We start from the raw sequence: 12,685 nt of genomic DNA on the forward strand, positions 1-12,685 counted from the left end.
GGCAGATTCAAATGAAAGGAGAGACATTCAGGAATGAACTTGAGTTAGGTATGAATGTGAGGCTATGAGGTGGACACATACATGGTAAAACCTGGTCAAAATCTTTGCCAGCCAAGGAGGTTTACATTTGGGTGGTGGGTGGAGTCTGGTGAGTACAGGGGAAAATGAACTTCTAGAATGAAAAAATCCTAATACTGAGGATGGAAAAGAACTGGAGAGGCAAGAAAAGGAGTTCTTAGAGAAGTACTGTTACATGTTATGATTTGAACCTCAAAGATACGAAAATAGATTAGATATTTTTAATTGGCTTTGGTCATTAAATTTTATTTCTTTGAATATGACACTGCCTCAAAACAGAACCGTATGGGTCCTCAGGATTTATTAGGGTTATATTTTCCTCCACGGAGAAGAACTCGATGAGACAAATCCTGATACTGACCTCTGTTTCAGCAATAAACACTCTCTTCTTATTGAGATATAGAATTCTTGGATGCCCTGTGAAACTAGAACTCAATCACAAGAGGAAAGTCGGAAAGAACTCAAATACATGGAGGCTAAAGAGCATCCTACTAAAGAATGAATGGGTCAACCAGGAAATTAAAGAAGAATTAAAAAAATTCATGGAAACCAATGAAAATGAAAACACAACTGTTCAAAATCTTTGGGATACAGCAAAGGCAGTCCTGAGAGGAAAGTATATAGCAATACAAGCCTTTCTCAAGAAACAAGAAAGGTCTCAAATACACAACCTAACCCTACACCTAAAGGAGCTAGAGAAAAAACAGCAAATAAAGCCTAAACCCAGCAGGAGAAGAGAAACAATAAAGATCAGAGCAGAAATCAATGAACTAGAAACCAAAAGAACAGGAGAACAGATCAACGAAGCTAGGAGCTGGTTCTTTGAAAGAATGAACAAGATTGATAAACCCCTGGCCAAACTTATCAAAAAGAAAAGAGAAATGACCCAAATCAACAAAATCATGAATGAAAGAGGAGAGATCACAACCAACACCAAAGAAATACAAACAATTATAAGAACATGTTATGAGCAACTCTATGCCAGCAAATTAGATAACCTGGAAGAAATGGGTGCATTCCTAGAGATGTATCAATTACCAAAATTGAACCAGGAAGAAACAGAAAACCTGAAGAGACCTATAATCACTAAGGAAATTGAAGCAGTCATCAAAAATCTCCCAACAAACAAAAGCCCAGGGCCAGATGGCTTCCCAGGGGAATTCTATCAGACATTTCAAGAAGAATTAATACCTATTCTCCTGAAACTGTTCCAAAAAATAGAAATGGAAGGAAAACTTCCAAACTCATTTTATGAGGCCACCATTACCCTGATCCCAAAACCAGACAAAGACCCCATCCAAAAGGAGAATTACAGACCAATATCCTTGATGAACATGGATGCAAAAATTCTCACCAAAATACTAGCCAATAGGATCCAACAGTCCATTAAAAGGATTATTCACCATGACGAAGTGGGATTTATCCCTGGACTGCAAGGCTGGTTCAACATCTGCAAATCAATCAACGTGATACAATACATTAACAAAAGAAAGAACAAGAATCATATGATCCTCTCAATAGATGCAGAAAAAGCATTTGACAAAGTACAGCATCCTTTCTTGATCAAAACTCTTCAGAGTATAGGGATAGAGGGTACATACCTCAACATCATAAAAGCCATCTATGAAAAACCTACAGCGAATATCATTCTCAATGGGGAAAAGCTGAGAGCTTTTCCCTTAAGGTCAGGAACGCGGCAGGGATGTCCACTCTCACCACTGCTATTCAACATAGTATTAGAAGTCCTAGCCACGGCAATCAGACAACAAAAAGAAATCAAAGGCATACAAATCGGCAAAGAGGAAGTCAAACTCTCACTCTTTGCAGATGATATGATACTGTATGTGGAAAACCCAAAAGACTCCACCCCAAAACTGCTAGAACTCATACAGGAATTCAGTCAAGTAGCAGGATGTAAAATCAATGCACAGAAATCAGTGGCATTCCTATACACCAACAACAAGACAGAAGAGAGACAAATCAAGGAGACGATCCCATTTACAATTGCACCCAAAACCATAAGATACCTAGGAATAAATTTAACCAAAGAAGCAAAGGATCTCTACTCAGAAAACTATAAAATACTCATGAAAGAAATTGAAGAAGACACAAAGAAATGGAAAAACGTTCCATGCTCATGGATTGGAAGAACAAACATTGTGAAGATGTCAGGGCTACCTAGAGCAATCTACACATTCAATGCAATCCCCATCAAAATACCATCCACGTTTTTCAAAGAAATGGAACAAATAATCCTAAAATTTGTATGGAACCAGAAGAGACCCTGAATAGCCAGAGGAATCTTGAAAAAGAAAAGCAAAGCTGGCGGCATCACAATTCCGGACTTCCAGCTCTATTACAAAGCTGTCATCATCCAGACAGTATGGTACTGGCACAAAAACAGACACATAGATCAATGGAACAGAATAGGGAGCCCAGAAATGGACCCTCAACTCTATGGTCAACTCATCTTTGACAAAGCAGGAAAGAATGTCCAGTGGAAAAAAGACAGTCTCTTCAACAAATGGTGTTGGGAAAATTGGACAGCCACATGCAGAAGAATGAAACTGGACCATTTCCTTACACCACACACAAAAATAGACTCCAAATGGTTGAAATACTTAAACGTGAGACAGGAGCCCATCAAAATCCTAAAGGAGAACACAGGCAGCAACCTCTTCGACCTCAGCCACAGCAACTTCTTCCTAGAAACATCGCCAAAGGCAACAGAAGCCAGGGCAAAAATGAACTTTTGGGATTTCATCAAGATAAAAAGCTTTTGCACAGCAAAAGAAACAGTCCACAAAACCAAAAGACAACCGACAGAATGGGAGAATATATTTGCAAATGACATATCAGATAAAGGGCTAGTATCCAAAATCTATAAAGAACTTATCAAACTCAACACCCAAAGAACAAATAATCCAATCAAGAAATGGGCAGAAGACATGAACAGACATTTTTCCAAAGAAGACATCCAAATGGCCAACAGACACATGAAAAAGTGCTCAACATTGCTCGGCATCAGGGAAATCCAAATCAAAACCTCAATGAGATACCACTTCACACCCGTCAGAATGGCTAAAATTAACAAGTCAGGAAACGACAGATGTTGGTGGGGATGTGGAGAAAGGGGAACCCTCCTACACTGTTGGTGGGAATGCAAGCTGGTGCAACCCCTCTGGAAAACAGTATGGAGGTTTCTCAAACAGTTGAAAATAGAGCTACCATACGATCCAGCAATTGCACTACTGGGTATTTACCACAAAGATACAAATGTAGGGATCTGAAGGGGTACGTGCACCCCAATGTTTATAGCAGCAATGTCCACAATAGCCAAACTGTGGAAAGAGCCACGATGTCCACTGAGAGATGAATGGATAAAGAAGAGGTGGTATATATACACAATGGAATATTATGCAGCCATCATAAGGAATGGGATCTCGCCATTTGCAATGACGTGGATGGAACTGGAGGGTGTTATGCTGAGTGAAATAAGTCAATCAGAGAAAGACATGTACCATATGATCTCACTGTTATGAGGTATTCTTAATCTCAGGAAACACACTGAGGGTTGCTGGAGTGGTGGGGGTTGGGAGGGATGGGGTGGCTGGGTGATAGACATTGGGGAGGGTATGTGCTATGGTGAGCACTGTGAATTGTACAAGACTGATGAATCACGGCTCTGTACTTCTGAAACAAATAATGCAATATATGTTAAGAAAAAAAAAGAGAAGAAGAAAGCAGGAGGGGAAGAATGAAGGGGAGTAAGTTGGAGGGGGAGATGAACCATGAGAGACGATGGACTCTGAAAAACAAACTGAGGGTTCTAGAGGGGAGATGGGTGGGGGGATGGGTTAGCCTGGTGATGGGTATTAAAGAGGGCACGTTCTGCATGGAGCACTGGGTGTTATGCACAAACAATGAATCATGGAACACTGCATCAAAAACTAATGATGTAATGTATGGTGATTAACATAACAATAAAAATTATAAAAAAAAAAGAATTCTTGGATGCCCTGGATTCATCTGAATTCTTCCACTTCAACCCTTTGCTATGTGTTAACTCTCCTGATTTTAGGGTGCTGATGTGTTCTGCTCACTGATGTCCTTCTCCCTAAACCTTTTGCATCTCAGAGCTCCAGAGGTATTTCAACTGCTTTTCTGCCTTTTTTTTCTTGGAGCCATTCCTGCACATTCTCAGACCACTCTCCTGCCCTGGGGGATGTTCTGCAGCTTTCCAGACTGTTCTATAAAGTGACCTGAGGACTTCTCTCCAAGTAAGCACATTATTAACACGGAGTCACAAAATGCCAACTGGCAGAGACCTACATTTACTGGTCTAAGGTTTTTCAAATTGTATGCTAGAAAGCCCTAGAAGTCCCACATGGAAGTCTTGAGGGCTTCTCAGGACAGTGCTGGTGGAAATAAGAATGAGGCTGAGTGGGAAGTCTTCCATCCTCAATCATTACAACACTTTTTTTTTTCTGTTTTATGTATTGGGCTTCTGTGCAAATTTTGTTCCACTGCTGAGAAAGTAGGATTGACAAACACTAATACAGCTGCACCCTCTCCACATGCACAGAAACCAAAGTAAAAATCTAAAGAGGTGAGTGATCTTACCACAGAGACTCAGCTCGTCAGTGGTCAGACCAGGGAGAAACTCCAGCTTTAGTCTTCTTCCCACCGTACTAGTGGTTTGCCACCTGGCTGATCACAGAGACACCCGGGGTCTCTCCTGGGGAGATCCATTCACTAGAAATAGGGAGTATAGTCTGGTAATATGTAATCATAAGTTTCCCAGGAGATTTGGACAGATTTGGAAATTACTGTATCATGCCCACAGTCCACCAAGCTTCCCATTCCAGCAAGTATGAAGCACCAGACGGGAGACACCTCCCACTGATAGGAAGAAGAAAGATAGGGAGGGAACTCAGGAGTTGGCCAAATTCTCTGAGCTCCCCAGACCATAAACTTTCTTACATAGGTGTGTACTGCACCGGCTTCTGATTTATGGATTGGAAATCTAGCCTTATTATTATACAATGCAAAAATTAGTAACATCATAATACATTTGGCTAATTAACCCCTCAGGTACCAGGCATTGTACTAGATTGTAAGAATATACAGACAAAAGTGTCATACCTAAAGGAGGGAAACAGACCAGTTAATGACACATATAACTCTGGATTTGGCAGGAACAGTATGAGCAAAGACGCAGATGTGTTGGGAGAGCTTCAGGTATTCTGAAAACTGCAAGAAGCTTAGCATGGACAGATAGAGGGAAAAAGGGGCCGGTGCTAAAGTGAGAAGCCCTGAGCCTAGAGGGGTGGATATGGCTGGATCATGGAAGTCCTCACCAGCCTTCACCCTCTGGGTGCTGGGAAGCCACTGAAGCATTTTAAGCAGAGGAATTTGGTGATCGAATCGGACTCATACAGAGCATCCACTCATTCATTCATCTCTGACTGTTTCTGACACTGGGAATACAAAGGAGGATAGACCAAGCATGGTCCCTAACCAGCATGTAGGGTGAATCATGCCGAAGCCATGAACGAGGCTGCGGAATGCCCACTAAGTTCCTGCCTCCTCCTGTGCCAAGGCTGCACCCTGGCACAGGCTCTCCAGCCGGCTCACATGAGCACGAGTGAGCAGGAATGCAGAGAGCTCAGGAGCAACCTGGCTCAAGAGTCGGAGAGATACCACTACATCCATGGCCCAGAGCTATAGAGCACTACTGTGGCTTCCAAGCAATTATTACCATTACTAGCTTTTATTAAAAGTTAAAAAAATAGATGCTTAGATAAAAATCACATTATTATCCTTAGAATTCTGTGATAGAATTAATTATTATCTAGTCATAGACTGAATAGTGCCCCCCCCCATTCATAAGTTGAAGCCTTAACCTCTAATGACTAAATATGGAGATAGGGCCTTCAAGGAGGTAACTGAAGTTAAATAAGGTCATGAGGCTGGGGACCTAATCTGATAGGAAGAGGAAGAAACACCAGAGCTCTTGCTCTCTGCATACGCAGAGGAAAGGCCATGTGAGGACGCAGACAGAAGGCGGCTCTCTGTAAGCTGAGGAGAGAGGCCTCGCAGAAACCAAATCTGCGGGAACCCTGATCTTGGCCTTCCAGCCCCCAGAACTATGAGAAAACAAATTTCTGTTGTTTATGCCATCTAGTCTGTGGTATTTTGTTACGGCAGCCCTAGTAGATTAATACACCCTGTCAGGGACTACTGAAGTAGAAGAGTTTTTTAGGAGCTCGGAGCTAAAGGAAGATCTGTCCTGTAAGTGTGCATAGGAGTGGTGAAGCCCCAGACGCCATCCTCTGAACAGCTCACCTATGACAGGAAGCTAAATTCCACCTGAGATTGGTTAAATCCTACTGTAGCTCCGCTGTTGTAGATTTATGCAAGAAGTCTGAGTTCTGGTCTCAGGACTGCCACCAACAAGTCTGTCAGCTCCTCTCAAGCATTCAGATTCCTTGTTTGTAAAATGAGGATGTTGGCTGGGGGTGGGTTGCGGGGGTGGCTGAATTCTTGTGATATCCTTTAGACTACCCAGAAACAATGATTTTATGATTCTTTTCCTCCTAGCCTCCCAGATAGATATTTCAATATTGACAAGATCTATTGGGACGTTCGCCAGATAAACACACCACCGGTGTAGCTATCTAGAAGTGGCCCACTTGCAATAAACCTGATTGGGGAAAGAAATGGACAATTAATTTCAGGCAAACAATAAAAATGTGTGAAAATTAAAGATGTAGAGAAACTAATAATGACAGTGATGAGGGCTGGCTCTGCCTTTATTAGTGTCTTTTGTGTTCTTTTATGAAACATCTATTATCGGCGAACTGGCTGATTATTCTCTCATAATTACTTCATACAGAATAATTAAATAAAATGCAGACAATAATCTTTTATAGACAATTACAAAGAGAAACATTTTTGTGGGAGGAAAGGAGAGGAGGGGTGCTGGGTAAGAAAGCTGGAATGTGATTCCTCGTTCTGGGGTTTTCCTGGGGGCTCCTTTGCCAGCTCCTGGGTCTCTGCTAAGACCTCCGAAGGGACTGTAGGCCTCTGTCATAGGTGTTGAGGGCCTAGATCCTCACTTCTTTGACTAGAAGGGGATTTGGCTCCCTGGTAGGTATGGATGTGTGGACAGATTTTATAAAGAAACTCTTGATCCAAATATTCACCTGCAAAGCCACATTCTCTTATAGCCATCTGGGGATGTCAAGACAGTGAAGATGACATGCTTTGAAGCCAGACAGGTCCAGATTCCTTTTTTTAAAGATTTTATTTATTTATTTGGCAGAGAGAGACACAGTGAGAGAGGGAACACAAGCAGGGGGAGTGGGAGAGGGAGAAGGAGGCTTCCCACGGAGCAGGGAGCCTGATGCGGGGCTCGATCCCAGGACCCTGGGATCATGACCTGAGCCGAAGGCAGACGCTTAATGACTGAGCCACCCAGGCGTCCCTCAATTCCCTCTTCTTGAAACTATACCTTGGGGATCATTACTGACACTTCTTTCTTCCTCACCCATCACATCTAATCCATCACCAGTGGTCTTAGGGAGTCTGTCTCCCAAATATCTCCTAAGTCTTCAATTGTTACATCTACTGCCACCACCCTAGGCCATCATCTCTCTATTGGCCACTGCAATAACCTCCATATAAGTATCTCTGCTAAAAGTCTTGCCCTCATATAATTAGTTCTCCATTAAGTAACCAGTGTGATCTTTGAAAAATATAAGGTAGATTAGGTCACCCCTCTATTTAAAACCCTATAGGGGCTTCCTGTGGCACTTATAAGGCGATACACCAAATCCTTTTGCTGAGCTACACAGGTCTGCCTGGTATGGGCTCAGCTAGCTGCCATGCCCTCATTTACTCCTCTCTCCTCTCCCCAGCCATCAGCCTCCTGCCATTTCTTGCATGGCTGTGGCTTTTCTAAGCTTAGGGCTATTATATATACTTTGCCTTGACTTCTTTTCCTAGGTAATTCTATATATTGTTCACATTCGTTAATGAGGACAAAGATTTTCATTTGTTTTGGTCACCTAGCATAGTGCTTACCTTCATTAAGCCAATATTTGGGAGGGGGTGGGCTAATAAAGTACTTGTAGTATTAAATAACAATAGGTGACAGGGAAAAACTAAAGAAAGGGAGATGGATAGACTGTGGCCAGGGATGGTATCAGGGGTTGCCATTTTAAACAGGGTAGAAGGGAAGGCCCAGGAAGATGAAATTTGAGTAAAGACCTGTAGGGGGAAGGGGGTGAGCCCTGGATTTCCTGCCCAGAATGTACAACCTGGGTCTAGTCACGAGGAAGGATATGACCAACCCCGGTTAAGGGATATTTCACAAAATGACTGCCTTGTAATCTTCAAAAAGGTAAAGCATGTGAGACGTAAGAACAAACTGAAGGACTGTTCCAGATGGAGGAAAACTAGAGAGTCGTGACAACTGGGTGTAACCCAGCAACCTTTTGCTATAAAGGTCATCTTTGGGGCATTGGGTGTAGCTCCTGGGGTCTCTGGATGAAGAGTCTATAAAATTTCATTGTACTATTCTTGCAACTCTTTTTATAAATTTGTTTCAAATAATATTACATTAAAAAAATTTACCCTAAACTTCCATACTTCAACCACTGCTAGGGACACGCTTCTTGCGACACAAATTGCAATTGACTGTGATGTGGCCATGCATGGTGACAAGACAGTCAATTACCTCAGGTCTGTAAGACCTTTGGGGTTGCAGCCAACTCTGATGAGGATGAGGAGGAAGCAAGGAATGAAGAGGATGTTGATGGGATGGCTTTGTCACTTGGTTCTTCCCACCCGTTCTCATTTGCAAATTCCTCTGCAGGAGTAGTAGCATAATCAGACCCCTTTTAACTCTAAATGTAAGCTCACCAGTTGTCTTCCTGTGTGGTTGGGAGTGTGTAGGTGGCAGCAAATAGAAGAAAAATCTGAAAAAGTAGAAAAAAATAGATGCAAATGGAAAAAAAAGTTCCATCGTAACATATATTCTTCCTCTCCTCCCCTACAACCCCATCAAATAGAATAATGAAAGGAAAAAAAAAAAACAAAAAAGAAAACAACAAAGATCAGCCATCAGCAGGAAACCTCCCAAGTTTTTTGGTGCCAAAAAACAGCAGAAGCCAAGGAAGTGGTATTTCACCCACACGGACTTCTCAACGATGGACCCCAGCTGGGTCTCCCACGTCCGGGATATTTATGAGGCTCTAGGAAGGCATTCAGAACTGGAGATAAACCCTAAACCCTACCTCTCAGAGAAGTGTGATGGCTTCAGGGCCTTCGGGTCAGGCAGCTCCTTTTCTGCTGGTTCAGGAGCTCGCTACTTGGGCACCAGATTCCCCCCGGGCGGACCTCAGCCCTGGCTCAGGGAGTACCTCCGCTGCCTAAAGCTGAAGGTTCTCCTTAGACTCTGGAGTGCTGGTTTGCTTTGCCAATTTTAACACAGGGGTTAAGGGCATAAACTCAGAAGCCAGACAGGGTTCAAATCCTGACTGCAGTCCTTACTGACTGCGCGAACACGGGTAGGTTTCTTGACCTCTTTCTGCCTCAGGGCCCTCATCTCAAAATTGAGAGCAATAGTAAGACCTACTTCTTGAAATTATAATGAGGATTAAATGAGATGGAACCTAGCATCTAATAAGTGTCACCACATTATTTCTTGGCTCTCTAAATATATTTTTTATTGTGGTAAAATATACATAACACGGAATTTTAACCATTTTAAAATGTATAGTTCTGCAACATTAAGTATGCACACATTGTTGTACCATCTGTCCGTCTCCAGAACTTTTCCATGAACCCCAACTAAACTCTGTACCCACTAAACAACAAGTCCCCACCCCTGGCAACCACCATTCTGCTTTCTGTTTCTGTAAGTTTGACTACTCTCCGAAACTCACATAAGTGGAGTTATACAGTATGTGTCCTTTTGTGTCTGGCTTAGTTCACACAGCGTAACATCCTCAGGTTTGTTCATGTTATAATGTGTGTCAGAATTGTTCCTTTTTAGGGATGAGTAACATTCCACTGTATGTATAGACCACATTTTGTTTATCCATTCGTCTGTCAACGAACATGTGGGTTGCTTCCACCTTTTGACTATTGTAAATAATGCCGCTATGGACACTGGTACACAAATATTTGTTCGAGTCCCTGCTTTCAAGGCTTTTGAGCACCCTATTGTCTTATAGTGAATGTCTGCCCACCCAACCGCTGCTGCTTCATGACAAAAATCTGGTCTGATGCCCAAGACAGCCTGGAAGTGGCACAACCATCTGATTTCCCTCAAGAACCTTGGCCTTCATTACCTGATTTCAGTCAGAAATTAAAATCCAGCCTCAATGTCAGTCACACACTCAATGCAGAGAAATGGGAAGAAGAAAGGTTGATGGGGAGGGCTTTGGACTCGGAAGAATTCCTTTAGGATCCCGGTCTGTTATCTTAAATCATACGGGCCTGGCCCTTTTCATTTCATCTCTATGAGCTTGTTTTCATCTCAGTTTTCTTATACGTAAAATGAATTCTATGCATAGAATATCTACTTCTTTTGGTGTGTGAAAAATAACAGATTATATATATAAACTCCTGGCATATAGTAGGTCCTCAGTAAATGCTACTTCCTAAATCCCCTGCTAGGATTCATGTTAAAACGTAACAGAAGCTGGTAGCTAGGCGATTTATTTGTAACATCATAATCATCACCATTGCTAGTTCCTGAGGGTCTACAGTGGACAAGGCACTGAACTAAGTTGGTTTTTTTTTTTTTACATAGATGAATTTATGCAGTTCTCCAAATATTGCTTTAAAGAGGTAAGTCCTATTGTTATCTCTCATAGTATTCAAATTAGGCAGGTCGACTCCAGAGCTGTCTTTACCTTCTCACAACACTGCCCCTACTAACTAACTAAATGGGATAATGAAGATAAAAATAAAATAAAATAAATAATAGAAAGTAAAAGAAAAGAGATGAAATTCTCACATTTCATGAGTGCATGTAAACAAGTTGGGGAGGGGGACAACGTGGATGATAGTATATTTGGATGAACATATATCTGAGTAAATAACTGACCTCAAGGGTAGAAGGTTAATGGACCAATACAAAGATGGAGAGAAGTTGAGGACTTTGCCTTTGACATGATTAGCAGTTTTATTTTATCAATGGTTTATCTGAAGTCATTGAAAGAATAATTATACAATCATGTGGATCTAGGAAGGCCAGCTACTGGATGGCAAAAAGTTCTCTGTATATGAAATAAATGCAGAACAAACAACATAAGTTTTAATAAAAATAAATATAAAAAGCTTAACTCAGGTAAAAAAAAAAACAAAATAAAACTGCACAACTGGAATGTAGATGAACTGACTTGTCAGAAGTTAAATGAAAAAAGATTTTAAGAATGACTTATTTGGCCAGAAATGCTTCATGCTCTAGTTGTGGGATATACTTGCTAAACATCTAATGTCCCCTTAGGCCCTTCAATTCGTGGCACAATAACCAGATGAGGAAAATGGGTAAAGGCCTTAATTGGCCATTTCTCCAAAAAACATCTACAATGACCATTAGGTGTATGAAAAGATGCTCAACATCCATAATCATGAGGGAAATGCAAATCAAAACCACCATGAGCTATGACTTCATGACTGCTAGGATAGCCAGTATAAAAATAAATAGATAATATCTTAAAGGTAATTTCTACTTTGACAGTTCTGATTCTAAATTTAAAATAACCAAAAGACTGTGAGTTGCAAAGGATGCTACAAACCTCATATATATTTTATTTATGGTGAAGCCTGAGGGCTTGATTGTGTCTCTTTACTTTCAATTTGCACACCATTTTAAGAGCATGATTCTTTGACTTCCAACACCCTAACAAATTATATGGAATCAATTAAGTTAAAGTAGCAACTGATGTCAGTGCAAAGTGACTCCTGACAGCCTGGTACACTACCGAACAATGACGAGAAGTAGGCACAGAAATTTTCAATTCACTGTCGATTGGTCTCATGTAATACTTGGACCAATGCATCACAGCACAGCAAAGCATTTAATGTGCATAATATTTCTGGTTTCATTAAGAAGACAAATGATAAAATGCTGAGTTGCCTTAAGCAGGCAAACTTGAATCAATTAAGACTATCTGAGAGACAGGGCAAGGACAGGCTAAGAGCCTGGAGCCTTTTAGACCTGAATCTGGATCCCATCTTTGTCTTTTATTGATGCTGAGACCTTGGGTCTCCATTTTCTTTCTGTAAAACAAGGATTATGATACCACAGAGAGTTTTGGGGAGGATTCAGTAGGATTACAATGTTTGTAAGGTGAACTGTCTGTAGTAAGAACTCAGTGAGTATTGGCGGCTGCTCTGGGATGGATAACTGGCAGCAAAATGGTAGTGTTGTGCATGCAGCGCACAAAGCCAGCCAAGCTATGCCAGAAAGGGTGGGGAACAGAGTGAGCTGGGTGCTCCCTCAGATAACCTGGAGAAGGCCAAGTCAGAGTGGATGAATGGGTCTACTCCTAGTGCTTGTGGTACTCTCAAGAGCTTTAAGATCTCT

General features: G+C 41.6%; 1 protein-coding gene across 2 annotated transcripts in view; it reads right to left on the bottom strand.

The window, feature by feature from the left end:
• SLC14A2 (solute carrier family 14 member 2) overlaps positions 1 to 12,685 on the bottom strand; it is a 489,283-nt gene that overhangs the window by 243,970 nt on the left and 232,628 nt on the right. The window contains exon 5 of one of the 2 annotated variants that reach the window (XM_025886617.2): positions 9,007 to 9,062. The exons of the other annotated variant lie outside the window; for it this stretch is intronic. The gene's annotated coding sequence lies outside the window, so the exon portion shown is untranslated. The remainder of the gene's footprint in view (positions 1 to 9,006; positions 9,063 to 12,685) is intronic. 2 annotated transcript variants of the gene reach the window in all.

This window comes from Callorhinus ursinus, unplaced genomic scaffold, assembly GCF_003265705.2.
Source record: "Callorhinus ursinus isolate GAN/ISIS: 27379988/994484 unplaced genomic scaffold, GSC_fseal_2.0 scaffold11, whole genome shotgun sequence".
In the NCBI taxonomy this organism is placed as follows: Eukaryota; Metazoa; Chordata; class Mammalia; order Carnivora; family Otariidae; genus Callorhinus; species Callorhinus ursinus.